Source organism: Typopeltis vanoorti, chromosome 12 (genome assembly GCF_054136105.1).
Source record: "Typopeltis vanoorti isolate ZY-2024b chromosome 12, IOZ_Tvanoo_1.0, whole genome shotgun sequence".
Taxonomy (NCBI): Eukaryota; Metazoa; Arthropoda; class Arachnida; order Uropygi; family Thelyphonidae; genus Typopeltis; species Typopeltis vanoorti.
In genome coordinates this window covers 43,116,399-43,130,482 of record NC_143560.1, presented here as the reverse complement: position 1 = coordinate 43,130,482, position 14,084 = coordinate 43,116,399, and the positions used below count along the sequence as shown (strand labels likewise).

At 34.1% G+C, this 14,084-nt stretch overlaps 1 protein-coding gene across 3 annotated transcripts in view; it reads right to left on the bottom strand.

Moving 5' to 3' along the window:
- The window catches only part of LOC150100738 (beta-galactosidase-like), a 381,618-nt gene that overhangs the window by 265,378 nt on the left and 102,156 nt on the right, over positions 1 to 14,084 (bottom strand). The gene's annotated exons all lie outside the window — the stretch shown is intronic.

The window sequence follows — 14,084 nt, the reverse complement described above, 5'->3', positions numbered from 1 at the left end:
ATTTTAGTAAAAAATTTAGTCTGTATGTACCTGTATTGTTGAGGATTCTGATTTAATAAAATTGCATAGTTCAGTACATAACTTAATTTGCATAAAAAATATCACTTTCTTGTAAACAACATAAAAAAAGTTTCACAAAATAACACACAAAAAAGTTTTTTTTTATTTCTTTGTAAAAAATCACTGATTTTCTTTTGCTTCTTGGAAGCTAAACATTTTTCTAATGTTTCTTCTCAGAGCTGCATTAGCAATAAAATTTTGTGGAATGGCATATCATTCTGCTTAGCCCATTCTATACACATTAAAACTGTCAACTGTCAACTGTCAACACATTAAAACATGCAACAGCATGAACAGTTTTTATAACACATAAAAACTGTTCATGCCTTACTTTTTTTTCGAGTTCTTTATTGTTATCATCATCTAATTCATTCTGCAGAGTCATATTTATAATTTCAGCATCTGATTTGATTTCGAATTCATTTTCGGTTCTACCTGTAATCCATTTCGTAACATCTGTTTGTGAAATTTACATTTGTGTACGGTATAAAAAAGCAAGCATGAACACATAATAAATCAAAATAAGACTACAGTATAACAGTACAATCAACAGTATGAAAAAAATACTGTACTGTAATAATAATAAAATAAATAATAATAGTTAAAATAATAATTATTAAATAAAAATAATAGTACACAAAATAATAATACGTAATAAATAAAACTTTTTTTCTTTCAAACCGCAATTGGGATTACTGGAGGGGTTCGGACTAAAGAGGTTCGAATTAGCGAGATACCTCAGACAATACAGAATATATTTATTCTGTATTGTCTGAGACAGTTTGGAATTAGCATTTTTAACTGAAATAAATTTGAAGCGTTATGTTCCCAAAAGTTATTATTAAGACCAGATATGGAGTCGGCAGACTCACTGCAAGAGATATGGCAAGTAGGAGGAGTGTAAACAACAACCTCATTGACAATTTTTACATTTGCAATATCTGCTGGCAATGCATTCCACTCATCTAGAACTTGATGGATGAGTGGATGTAAAAAACCTAGTTCTCATTCCTTTTCTCATCATACTCTTATACAATTTCTAGAGATGATCTCTATGCAATGTGTCTCCCCACACAAATTTTAGGTCTCTGTTGACTAATGGATTTCATCCACCTCCTGAAGTGCAGTATAATAAGTACACAGAATCAACCTTTGTACTTAGCAAAGTTAAAGCAGTCCCACTTATTCATTCAAAATAACAGCTTGACCTTCTTGAATACACTTGCCACTTACACCACTCTAATTATCCCCTCCCCCCCACCACCACCACACACACACACACCTTTGTATTATCTGCAAAAAAAAACAAATATCTTTGTTAAACTACATGAAATGTCATTAACAAATAATTGAACAGCAGTGGCCAAAAGGCTAAATCCTATGTCATTATCATCATAGTGGTTACCTTCCTTTTCTGTAACATTTCATTTCCTTATGCTCCCTCCCACACACACACACACACACACACAACTTGCTGTAATCTCTCAGGCAATCACTATCTTTACCTCATTGTTCTATTATCCATCTCCATCTCCCTCAACAACATGCACACCAACTTACCATGTGGCAGTCTATCTGGAGGAAGATTTGATGATTGACCAGAAGTGGTCACTTGGGTGGTGTCAAAGAAATCCTCTATGAGGATTTCTATGAAATGGGGATATATATGGAACTATAAGGCTGGTGATTACAACAAACTCAAGTTATGAACTGTAGCTATATCATGGAATGTGAAATTGGATAGGAAAGAGGTTAATGCTGCTTGGGCCCTACTCAGAAACTGTCTGGCAGAAACAATGTCTAAATATATTCCAAAGGCCAGGAGATTAAATAAGATAAAATTGATGCTAAGGTAAAATAAATAGGGGTAAAATTGATGACTAAGGAGGTTAGGCATGCAATCTGGAAGAAAAAGGCATTATGGAGGCAGCATGGGATGAATGGCAATAATTAGTTGCACAAGTATTACAAAGAGCAGGCAAGAAAGGTGACTTGCAGGCAAGAGTAGCAAAAGTGCAGTGATTAGCTAATGGGCCAAAAAAAAAAGAAAAAAGCCAAAAGCTTTTTTTCTTTTTTTATTACTGCATGTTTTGAGGAAATGTTTCACTCAGTTAACAATAGCATTAATATGCTACTGTTAACATGAGTCTTAGACCGGGACAAGTTCCAAAGGAGTGGAAAAATGGCCAAATTGTTCTTCCCTTTCATAAGGGAGATATGATAAAACTAAGGCTCCATGTGTGTGTGTGTGTGTGTGTGCATGCGCGCGCGCGCGTGTGTGTGTGTGTTGATAACAGCAATGTTCTCCTTGATGGGAAGTGAGGATTTGCTAAAGGAAGATTGTGTTTTAGCAATCTACTCACTTATTTTACCAAGGTAACAAATGAATTGGACAATGGAGATGCATACACAGTGGTATATTTAGATTTTGCAAAGTCCTATGATAAATTGCTACATGACAAGCTGCTGATTAAACTGGAAAGAATGGGGTTGGATAGTAGATTAGTGCACTGGATTAGAGATTGGTTGTCTGATAGTTACCAAGTTAATAGCTGTTTCAGCTCTTTGAGAATGATGCAAAGTTGGGAAGAAGTATGAGAAGTAGAGCATGTGCTGTATCTTTGCATGAAAGAAGATTTGAATAGACTGGCCAAGCAGGCAAATGAGAAAGTTAACTAGTTCAATGTTGCAAAGTGTAGGGTTTTAAATTCAAAAAGCATAAATTGAATGCAGAGAATGCAATTGGCTAGTAGACCTTAGAGGAGGTAGAAGAGATAAAAGATCTGGGGGAGTGATGATGGACAAGGACTTGAAGTTTTGAAGACACATTTCTAAAATTTTGATCATGTCAGTGATGTGGAGGGCACTAAAGTGTAGAAGTAAAGATGTTTTCATTCCATTGTATAAGCCTTTGATCAGTCTACATATGTATCATTGTGCATAGATCTGTTCACTTTGTTTTCAAAAGAATGAAGAGATATTGGAAAAGGTCAAAGATGATGGACTAAGGTGGTTGCTAATCTCCGGAATGATGAATACAGATTGAAGGAATGCAATTTGTATTCATCATCAATGTGAATGAGATTTTTCATAAAATGAGGGGGAGACAGGGGAGGCCATCCATGGAAGCTGTATAAGGAAAAATATGAGCAGTGGGGTGGGAGGGTAGTTTTTTTTTTTTTTTTTTGGAAGGAGAGTGGTAGGAATGAATTGCCTGAGAGTGTGGTGAGTGAGGAGACAGTAAATTTTTTCTCTCTCTCTCTCTCTGTGTGTGCGTGCGTGCATGTGTGTGCGTGCGTGCATGTGTGTGCGTGCGTGCATGTGTGTGTGTGTGTGTGTGTGTGTGTGTGTGTGTGTGTGTGTGTGTGTGTGTGTGTGTGTGTGTGTGTGTGTGGAACCACCATTTAAAGCCCAGTAAGAAGATATCTATGCATGTACGATGGTGAGACCTACCACATTCGTCTTTTGATTCCATAGAGATCTGATGATGATAATAATTGAATTTCTCCTTTTTCATCTATAGCCTAATTTTCTATATTGAATGAGGCATTTTTTCATTTCTACTATATGAGAATAACAAATGAATGAGGCATTTCTTCATTATGCCTCATTCATTTGTTTTTCATTACCATTTCACTAGTTCTGAAAACCACAGTGACCTCTTTAACTTTTTATCCACAAAATTGATTTCATACAATCCAAATTCCCTAATAGCATGTTATCTGCCTTGGCAACACTGATGTCCATATTTTTAACTAACTTCCTTTTTCGAATTCCAAAAAAGGAAATTACAAAGGTGAAAGAAAAGCAGAGATATTTGCTGTGAGTAATGATTTAAAACAAATCATTCATCTCCTGACAACCGACCAGGATCCCCAACAATCCTCTTCATGCATCAAATACTCTGGGTTTTTTCTTAACCAGTTATCCTTCGAGGTACACTGTGGAGATGACTGCTTCTCTGGGTAATTCAGTTTACAATCGAATCCGAGTTTCATCTCTTGTGGAACATCCTCCTCTCAGCCTTTCACAGCCTCGTGTAGTCTATAAATAACAAATTACACGATAACCACAGTTATTAACTTTAATGAAATGAAAGTACAGATATTTCATACTGAAAATAACAGTACAACATAAATGTGTAGAAACAAGCAAATCAAAGAAATGGGAATATAAGGTACATATAACAATCGATACATATAATATATTAAATAATATGATTAAACCTATTTTCAAAGAAAGTTGCGAAGCCCTTTTACATCAGCCAAATCTGAATTGGAATAATTGTCTCTCTAATGCCTCATTTTATGTAACCATCAAAAATAGTTTTAATAATATTATTTATTAATATATTAATTTCTAGTATGTGGCAACAGTTTTTAATTGGTAAATTGATTGTTGCATGTACCTTGTATTCCTGCTTCTTTGATTTGCTTGTTTTCATGCACTGATGATGTACTGTTATTTTCATCATCATCATGCTTGTCAAGGATTTAGACCTAGAGTGGCCTGTTCCGGCCTTAGAAGTCATTGTTGAATCTCTTAATTTTTTGGTTTTCTTTTTCCTAGTGGTTTTTAGTTTAAGGCTTGTTTTGGTAATCTGTTTTCATTCTTTCAACATATTCCATCCATTTATGTTTATATTTTTTAATTTTTTCTATTACTGATTCCCGGTTTAATTCTTTCATAATTTCTTCATTTCTTTTGTGATCAAATAGAGTGGCACTTCCTAAACCATGGGCCGCGGCCCCCCTTGGTGACTGCAAGTTTTGTTGAGGAGGACGTGAAATAATGAAAACAAATTAAAAATGTTTTAAGATTAAGTAGTTCTATTTTAATCTTAAAAGAAACGTATTTAATTTCTATTATTTATTATTTCTTTTTGTTATTTTTTATATTTTAATGGAAAAAAACACACATTGGTGTTGGTTCACAAATTTTGCTTCCTGCTTATTTTGGCGCTTAATGAATGTTAGTAAATATATGCTTATTCATATAAGTTTCATTTCCAAATTGATAAGAAGCACAAAAAAGGTTTTAAATGCAAAATCTTGAATATAAATACAATAAATATTATAATAATATATGTCTGTATTACGATTTTTTTTTTGATGGGGGGGCATGAAATATTTTAATTTTTCCAAAGGGGGCCTTTACATCCATAAGTTTGGGAAGCACTAGAATAGAGTATACTTTGAAGTGTTTCTCATAAACTTCATTTCAGCTGTTATTAATCTTTGTTTGTCCTTTTATTTTATTGTCCAGTTTTCACTTTCATACAATAGGCTTGGTAGGGCTAATGCATTGCTTACTTTTAGTCTGGTTTGTTTTTGGACTAAGTTAGGTTTAAATATAGAATTAATTACATCTGTTATTTTTAAATATTTTGCAATTTTTAGGTTTATATCTTTTTCATTTTCATATGTAATCATACATCCTAGGCAGTTAAATGAATTACTGTTATTTTCAGTAAGACATATCTGTACATTCATTTCATTAAAGTTAATTACTGTAGTTATCATGTAATTTGTTGTTTATAGTCATGCCACAGGTACCTTTCAAGATTAGACTCATGTAGTCTGGCATTGCAACAATGAGAAGTGGGAAGATCTTCAAGACTTTTACTCCTCCCTTTTGTTAAGAAATTATCCTTGGAATGAGGTTTTCCAAGGATAATTTCTTAACATTCCTCCCTGACTCTCTTCAATATTCCAATCCTATATCTAAGCCATGGTTTTCCAAAATTATATCAGCGTAGCCTAATTAAAGAAAACAGCCTATCCGGAGTGGCTTGAGACAAAAATTCCACCTTCATTTACAATATACACTGAAGCCTGCAATACTTGAGGGCAATCTTGTTGATTATATGAGATACAATGTGGAAGCAATCAGTTTCTACATTGTACCATAGATATTTCCATGGTCAATGTTCAGCAGAACTAGCATCAATTATGCCCCCATTTCTGCTAATCCTACAGTAACACGAGCAGCAGCTTCCTAACATCCTTTTACAGTTGTACTGCAGATGCACTGATCATGTTATTCCTAGTGATCTTTTACTCCATCTACCTCAGTTCTGTGGAACAGCTTTACACATGAAGTATTTCCCAAGGACTACAACCCTCTTTAAGAAGAATATGAACAGATTTCTTTGCTCTTGCCCTTAATCCACACAAGCACCTATTTGCTATAGGTCTTGTGGCCTCTTGTGTGTGTGTGTGTGTATGTGTGTGTGTGTGTGTGTGTGTGTGTGTGTGTGTGTGTGTGTGTGTGTGTGGAAGTGATATATATATATATATATATATGTATGTATTTTTTTTCATAGATTAAATTTTCACAGCTATTGTACATGTTTTTAACAAAAATAACTTATATGACTATATAGCCAAATAACATATATGACTATATATGTGGCCTCTTTGTGTGTGTGTGTGTGTGTGTGTGTGTGTGTGTGTGTGTGTGTGTGTGTGTGTGTGTGTGGAAGTGATATATATATATATATGTATTTTTTTTTTTCATAGATTAAATTTTCACAGCTATTGTACATGTTCTTAACAAAAATAACTTATATGACTATATAGTCAAAAGATAAAATATAAAATAACTAATTTATTTCCAAAGGCACTACTAGTTTCGACTTTCTAGAAGAATTCATCAAGTGCATATTACAGGGAAGAGATGAGAAAAAAGAAAGAGAGAGAGATAAAAACATTACTTAGGTACATAACCAAAGTTCTAAATTATCAATGGATTGCTCATATTAGAATGAATTTGTGGACAAGCCATATTGTTGGTCTCTTGAATGAGAACTAATAATAGTTGAATAGCAGAGGAGTAATTTCTAAAATAGAATATGCAACTATGCAAAACAATAAGGAAAAAAATGAAAAACGAAATAAGATATTATAACACTAAAAAAATAAAAGAAACAATTGAAAACAATAAAAATATGAAAATACTAAGAAAGCATTTATCAGTTGGCAAAAGTCAAATAACTACAATAAAAGATAAGAATGGAACTACAATAAGGAACCATGAACAAATCCTAAGGAGGCTAGAAGAATTTTATAAAGATCTCTATAGTGATCCTTCAATAGGTAAATCAAATATAAATAACTCTTCTCCAATCGCATATAGAATTCATCTCCCCATTCACTTCAGATGAAATAAAACAAGCATTAAAACAAAAAAAATGGAAAATGTCCTGGTGAAGACCTATTTCGCATAAAATTAATCAATTAATATTCACTCTGATACTGTTATTTAAAAAAGGGGACAAAGAAGAAGTAATAGAACAAATAGTATTCTCTCTAATCTGTACAAAATTCTCACAAAAATAATAACAAACAGGTTAACCCCTCTTCTAGACTCAAATCAAACAGTAAAACAAGCAGGATTCTGTAAAGGCTTTAACACAATTTATCATATTCATGCAGTAAAATAAATAATACAAAAAGCAGAAGAAAACCAATTGCCTCTCTGTTTAGCCTTCATTGATTATGAAAAAGCATTTCATTCCATCAAAACTAATGCAATAATCAAAGCACTCCCGAAGCAGGGAGTTCCTGGAGAATATATGGACCTCCTCCAGGCAATATACCACACTGCAACAATCCAACTTCACAGAAGTAGCAATAAAATATCAATTGAAAAAGGTGTCTGACAAGGAGACTCTATCACCTAAAATCTCTACAGCAGTCCTTCAAGAAATATTTAATAATATAAACTGGACAAACCTTGGTATAAAAATTAATAACAGAACCTTTTTGCAAACACTCCAGAAGACCTTAATATAATGATAGAAGATCTATATCATGAAAGCAGAAAAGTCAGTCTAAAAATAAACAGAGAAAAAACTAAAATCATGTTTAATCATTTTGTAACACCAAAAAACATAATATAGAAAACAATTTCTTGGAAAGAGTCTCTTCATATACATACTTAGGTCATCTCATTGATCTAAACTGTGGACTCCAAAAGGAAATAAATAGGAAAGTTCAACTTGCCTGGAGTACATTCAGAAAATTGAAAAGCATTTTTCAAAACAATTTTTAAAATTTTAAACAGAGTGATGTCCCACTCTGTTTAAAAAGGAAGACATTTAACCAGTGTATACTTTCAGTCGTTTCATATGGTTGTAAAACTTGGTCGTTAACAAAAGCACTGGCAAATAAACTAACAAGAACTCAAAAAAAAAATTTTAATGGAGAGGTTGATGCTAGGCATCACATTAAAAGATAAGAAGCAAAACATCTGGATAAGAAGCCAGACTCACATCACTGACATCATTCTTCGCCATAAGCGACTAAAATGGAAATGGGCTGGATCAATCCAGAAGAAAAGATGAGCGATGCACCACCATACTAATGAACTGTATTCCGAAAGAAGGGAAACGAGGCCAAGGACATCCTAAAAGAAGGTGGAGTGATGATTGTCAAATTTTGTTGGGGAAAATTGGTCAACCATTACCAAGAACAGAGAAAGGTGGAAAGAACTCGAGGAGGCCTTCGTCCAGCAGCAGTGGACACAAAATGGCTGAAAAGAAGAAGAAGCAGAGGAGTACCAATCAGAAAGGTTGTGGCTGAGGTTGACATTAAGGTGAACAGAATTTATTACAATTTCTGTTGATTCTAAGATTTTTCTCTCAAGATCATCATAGATTCACTGTTCCACAATATGGAAAAAAATTTATTCCTCATTTCTTTTTCGTTATATCCTCACTCAATCGCAAAAAAAAACGGCTCTTGTTCTGTCATCCCTCTCACTCTTCACTCTATGCATAATCCTTTCCATTTTAATCCTGTGAAATCCTCACAACCAACTTAAATTTCGCTATCATATCACTTCTTTTCACTTCACTAAATACTGCAATTAATATTTTCCTAAAACTTCCTCCATAGCTAACTTTCTGGACTCCTGATATTGTCTTAGTAACTTACTTCTGACTTCTCTCTGGAGTTTCCTCATCATAACTCAGCATTCTCCTTATCAGTAGCAGTACACTGCATAGTCATCGATATAACACTTGCAATCTCAACTTCAATCCCTTGTCTTTTCATTCTACAAAACAGGCAAACCAGCCAGAAGGGCACATACAGTTAACAAACATAACACACTGGCTTCACAGACTTAGTTTGTTCAATTACAAATCCAAAATAACATCAGCCTTTGTCCACCATAAACCCTTCCCCCCAAATCGCATCCACATCCTGGAACACGGTTTATAACAATATACTGTAGTACATAGCCCTGCACTTCTACACCCTACACTTATTAATATTAAAAAGGCAGCATATCTCATCTGTCTAAGCTATACTGTATTTAAATATTTCTCTGATGGGACTTGATATTAGCATAATTTCTTAGCACTTTCTCAAACTTTGAAATCTGAAACAACTGAATATTACTTGTCTAGCTACATGAAATACCATTAATAAATAAGATGAACAGCTGTGGACTAAAAACAGAACTCTGTAACTGTGACTGGTTACTTTCCTTTTTCAGGATATTGTTTTCCACATACACAACATTTAGAAACATCAGCCATATCTCTCTCTCTCTCTCTCTCTAATTTATTATCCTTTCTCATCTCTCTCAAAGTGTACACCAATATGCCATGTCACCATCTGTGAAATGCCTTTATAAGTCAAAAAAAAAAAAAATCAATCTACATATACTATAATTAAGTGCCTCCATAGCACAATTGGAAGAACGACGGTACATTGTGTCCTTCGATTGGAAAAGGTCTGAGTTCGCTTCCCGTCGTGACGGGAGAAATCTTTATATAGACTTTTTCAATTGAAGGTGAGTTAGCCGATCTCATAAGAAGGAAGCAGGGTTTTTTCTCCCGGAAACTCAGGTTTTTCATCCCACATACAGACAAATAGGCCCTTCAGAACACAAGCAATTTACAGACAAAAAATACTTGTTGTGGTGGTGGTGGTGGTGGTCAGTGGATGGCGCTGATGTAGTTGATTGGTAGTGGTGGAGACAGAGAGCTGTACAGTGGGTGTCCTCCCACGGTGAGTCTTTGAACTCCTTGGAGGTGCCACGAATAATAATAATAATAATAATAATAATATATATTTCTCCTTATCCAGAGACTGATATAATGCAGCAATGATTTGTTGTAGCTGATGAGGAGGTAAGTTGTTTTTTAATATTTAGTCTTCTATGAGTATGTTTGTTTAATTAATAATTAGTTGTTTATTATTAATTAATCTAAATGTATTTTTAATTGGTGTATATAGTTGAGTGCTTATTTTATAATTATTTATATATATTGATAACTGCATTTTTGTAGTATACTATAACAATAGGAGCATGAGTCCACTGTATTTAACATGAAACACTTTATATGATGTAGCATGTGTTGATAGTATGTGTTAGCAAATTCGAATAGTTTATAGGGAAAAGGTGGATGGTGTTTGAACTGTGTTGATCAGGCATATTGAAGAACGTGAGGTATATTGCAAAATTATAAATGAGAGAGAGATCAAATGAGCTGGCATATCAGGTAGTGATGCATGCTAGAGGGATGTAAAAATGAATGGAGGTCTAAGAGTGCAACATCATGACAACAATGTAAAACAGGTGAGATGAGTAATGTGTAAGTAACAAGAAAAAAGTGTTTCGAGGCTTTGAGTGCTTCACAATCAGAGCTGTCGCTAGATTAGATTGCGCCCTGAGGTAAATAATTAAATATCACCCCTGATGGATTATAAGACAAAAATATAAGAAAATCTCTAATTGCTATTTTGTTTTTATTACAAGAGAAACATTAATGCAAAACAATTACATAATAATATTAATTAAATGTTTGCTCTATGGGGATATCGCACAAGAAAACTGTTTATAAGCTCTTCTAAATTTAAATTATAAACTATGTCTGCCTCTATCGATATAGTTGCTACACCAACCAATCTTTCATGGGTCATTGCTGTTCACAAATAATTTTTAATCAATTTAAGCTTGGAAAACTACGCTAACAGAAAGTGTTAGCGTAGCGACGCTGCCTACCGTAATATGGTGGATGAGCACCCTTATTAAGTCGTACCATGAGGCAGGCTGCCTCTATGCTACACCCTGTCGACAGTACTGTTCACAATACTGAATGGAATTGGAGAGGGAAAAAATGATTTGGTTTAGGAATAAATTCCAGCTTCTTATTTGACATGGTAAGTTCAAATAAGAGTTACTGAATATTCATCAGACTGGTATAGGAATAAAGGCAATGAATTCTCAGTATTAGTAGATAGAGCAGAACCAAAAATTATGGACATTTAATGAGACCTGGTTGACAAAATATGATGGGTTTGGTTTGGTGTATTCAGGAAGGAATGACAAGAAGTCAGTAGGAATAAATGCAGAGGGGTTAAATCTAACCAAAGTAGAAATCTCTAATGATGATGGTAGTATGAGCAGTACAGACAATAAGTTAGGCTGTTTTCTGTGAGAATGAGTTAACAACAGTGTATAGGATGCCTGAAATCAAGTGAACAGTCAAAGGATGCCTGAAAGTTGTGATTGCTCTTCCCAGAGTTGAGAATAAATTGTATGAAAATAAAATGAATAAACAGAATGGGAGTTGAATGAATAAATAACATTTTAAAACAATGCTGAATAAAAGGGAAATGTAGATCGATACCATGAGAAAAAGTGATGATAAGGCGTAGGAGAAATATGAAAAGCAGGCTGGAGAGCAATGGTTATGATGAGGATGGTGAAATTTATTTATGAAAAGAAGTTAGCCAAGCAGGCCAAGGGAAATTTAAGAGAATTTTATCATTATGTATCAAGTAAAAAGAAGAATGACCACAGAAGAATACCTCTGGTGAATTGTAAATGGTAGTCAAGTGTCAGAAATAGCAGAGTTGTCAGTATTCATTTTCATAAGGTACACATTCCAGGCAAATACATAGAGTCTTGACAGATAACAGATTAATTTGAATGATAATTGTTGACAGGAAGTTAGTAATGATGTAAGTTCTTCATGTAGTACTATCATAATATCCCTGTACATCTCTTGAGGATACATGGCAGGAATTTGATGATGATGATGATGATGATGATGATACATAGCTCTCTGGATGGTCAGGTATAACTGGATTTAAAAACAGATAAGTGAGTTAGAGGTTTTTTAGCATGACTTAGCATATGCTAACACATGCTAAAAAAAAAAAAAGAGAAGTGCAAAATAATTCCATTATACAGGGTGGCTGATAAGTCGAGAAGGAATTTAAACTTTTAATAACTTTTTTATTTATTAATTATTTATACTGGTCAAAACAATTAGGGGATATTTTAGTTTCTGTCGTGTGATATTTATTACAAATTTAACAAATTGTACATTTTAGCATGAATAATTTTAACAAGAATAACAACAAGAATAGCCAAAAATGCTTTTGTTAATTTTTAATAGGACGTATGGTCTCCATTAACAGCCAAAACAGCAGTACATCTTGATTGCATGAACCAGATAAGATCAAACAGTTCTTATGTGATATTTCTCCACTCTTCTGTGAGAGCAATTTCGAGCTCTTGAAGCGATCGTGGTGGCACTAGTCGAACAGAAATGCAAAGCATCCCAGCCATGTTCAATTGGATTACAATCCAGTGAACAAGCAGGTCAGTCAATTCATTCAATAAAAAGCCTGAATGGCAAAGAAATGGAGCTAGCTGAGGAATTAAATAAGTACCAGATAGACAATAGGGGTGACTGAAACAAAAAAGACAAAAACTGGTGAGATCTTTCTGAGCAATAAATACAAATGTTATATTCAGGCAATGACAATCAAGGAAAAGAAGGAGTAGCCATAGTATTCAGCACAAAATACGAGGCTCATTTTCTTGAATGTCAGGCAGTCTCAAGTAGAGTGATGTGGGCAAATATCAGAATGAGGAACTGGACAATGAGACTTATTTGTGCCTATGGTAGAACCACAGAAGGTTCTACTAAGGTAGAAGTGGAGGAATTTTTTGAGGCTTTAGAAAAAGCAACTGACACAATGAAAAAGGAAAAGTTGGTCCTTGTTGGGGATCAAAATAGCAGAGTAGGAAATATTTCTGTATGTGAGACATACAGAAATATTTTCGGAAAATTTGGAGAAAAGAGCAAAGCTAATAATATTGGCAAATATCTATTGGATTTCTGCTCAGGACATGGACTGGTTATTACTAACACCATGTTCCAACATAAAAATGTGCACAAATTCACATGGAGAAAAGAGGCAAGGAATAAGAAAAGTCTCATTGACTATGTTATTGTTGATAGTGATGTTTTCTCCCTGGTGCAGGACACCAGTGTACAGAGGAAGGATTTGAAATTGGAAGTGATCACTATTTAGTCTTGAGCAGGATAAAATTGAATTTCTGAAAAGAAGAAGATGTAAGAAAGTTTTAAAGCGAATAAAAGTTGAGCAGCTCTCAGATGTGAACTGTAGACTAAATACACAAAGATTATTGAAGAAAAATAAAAGAGTTTGAGAACAAGAACCAAACCTTGAAGATTCAGTGTCAAGCCTTGAAGAAAACCCTGATTGATTCAACCAGAAAGGTATGTGTTGAGGATGTCTGCAGCAATAGAAAAATCAGAACTCCATGGTGGAACAAGAAGTTAAAGAGGCAGTGAAGGAAAAGAAGAAAGCATATCAAAAGTTCCTGGCAAATAAGTCAGTTTGTGCTCTTAGAGAATACAGAGACAAATGTAAGAAAGCTAAACACTGTATAAAACTAGCTAAACAAAAGTCATGGGAAGACTTTGGTAAGAACATAGAAAATAAATATCAAGAAGGTGGCAACATATTCTGGAGGTTGTTGAAGAAACTCGGAAATGGGGGAAAGAGTGTTGTAAAAGGAATTAGAGATGATAAAGGTGATGCGAAAAATGGAGAAAACGATATCCTTGAAGTATGAAGTAATTACTTTGAAAAATTGCTAAATGAATACAAGCAGTGATAGCACAGTGGCAAAAAACACTCAACAGGCATACAGTCAGGAATACATATCCATACTTGAAGTAGAAA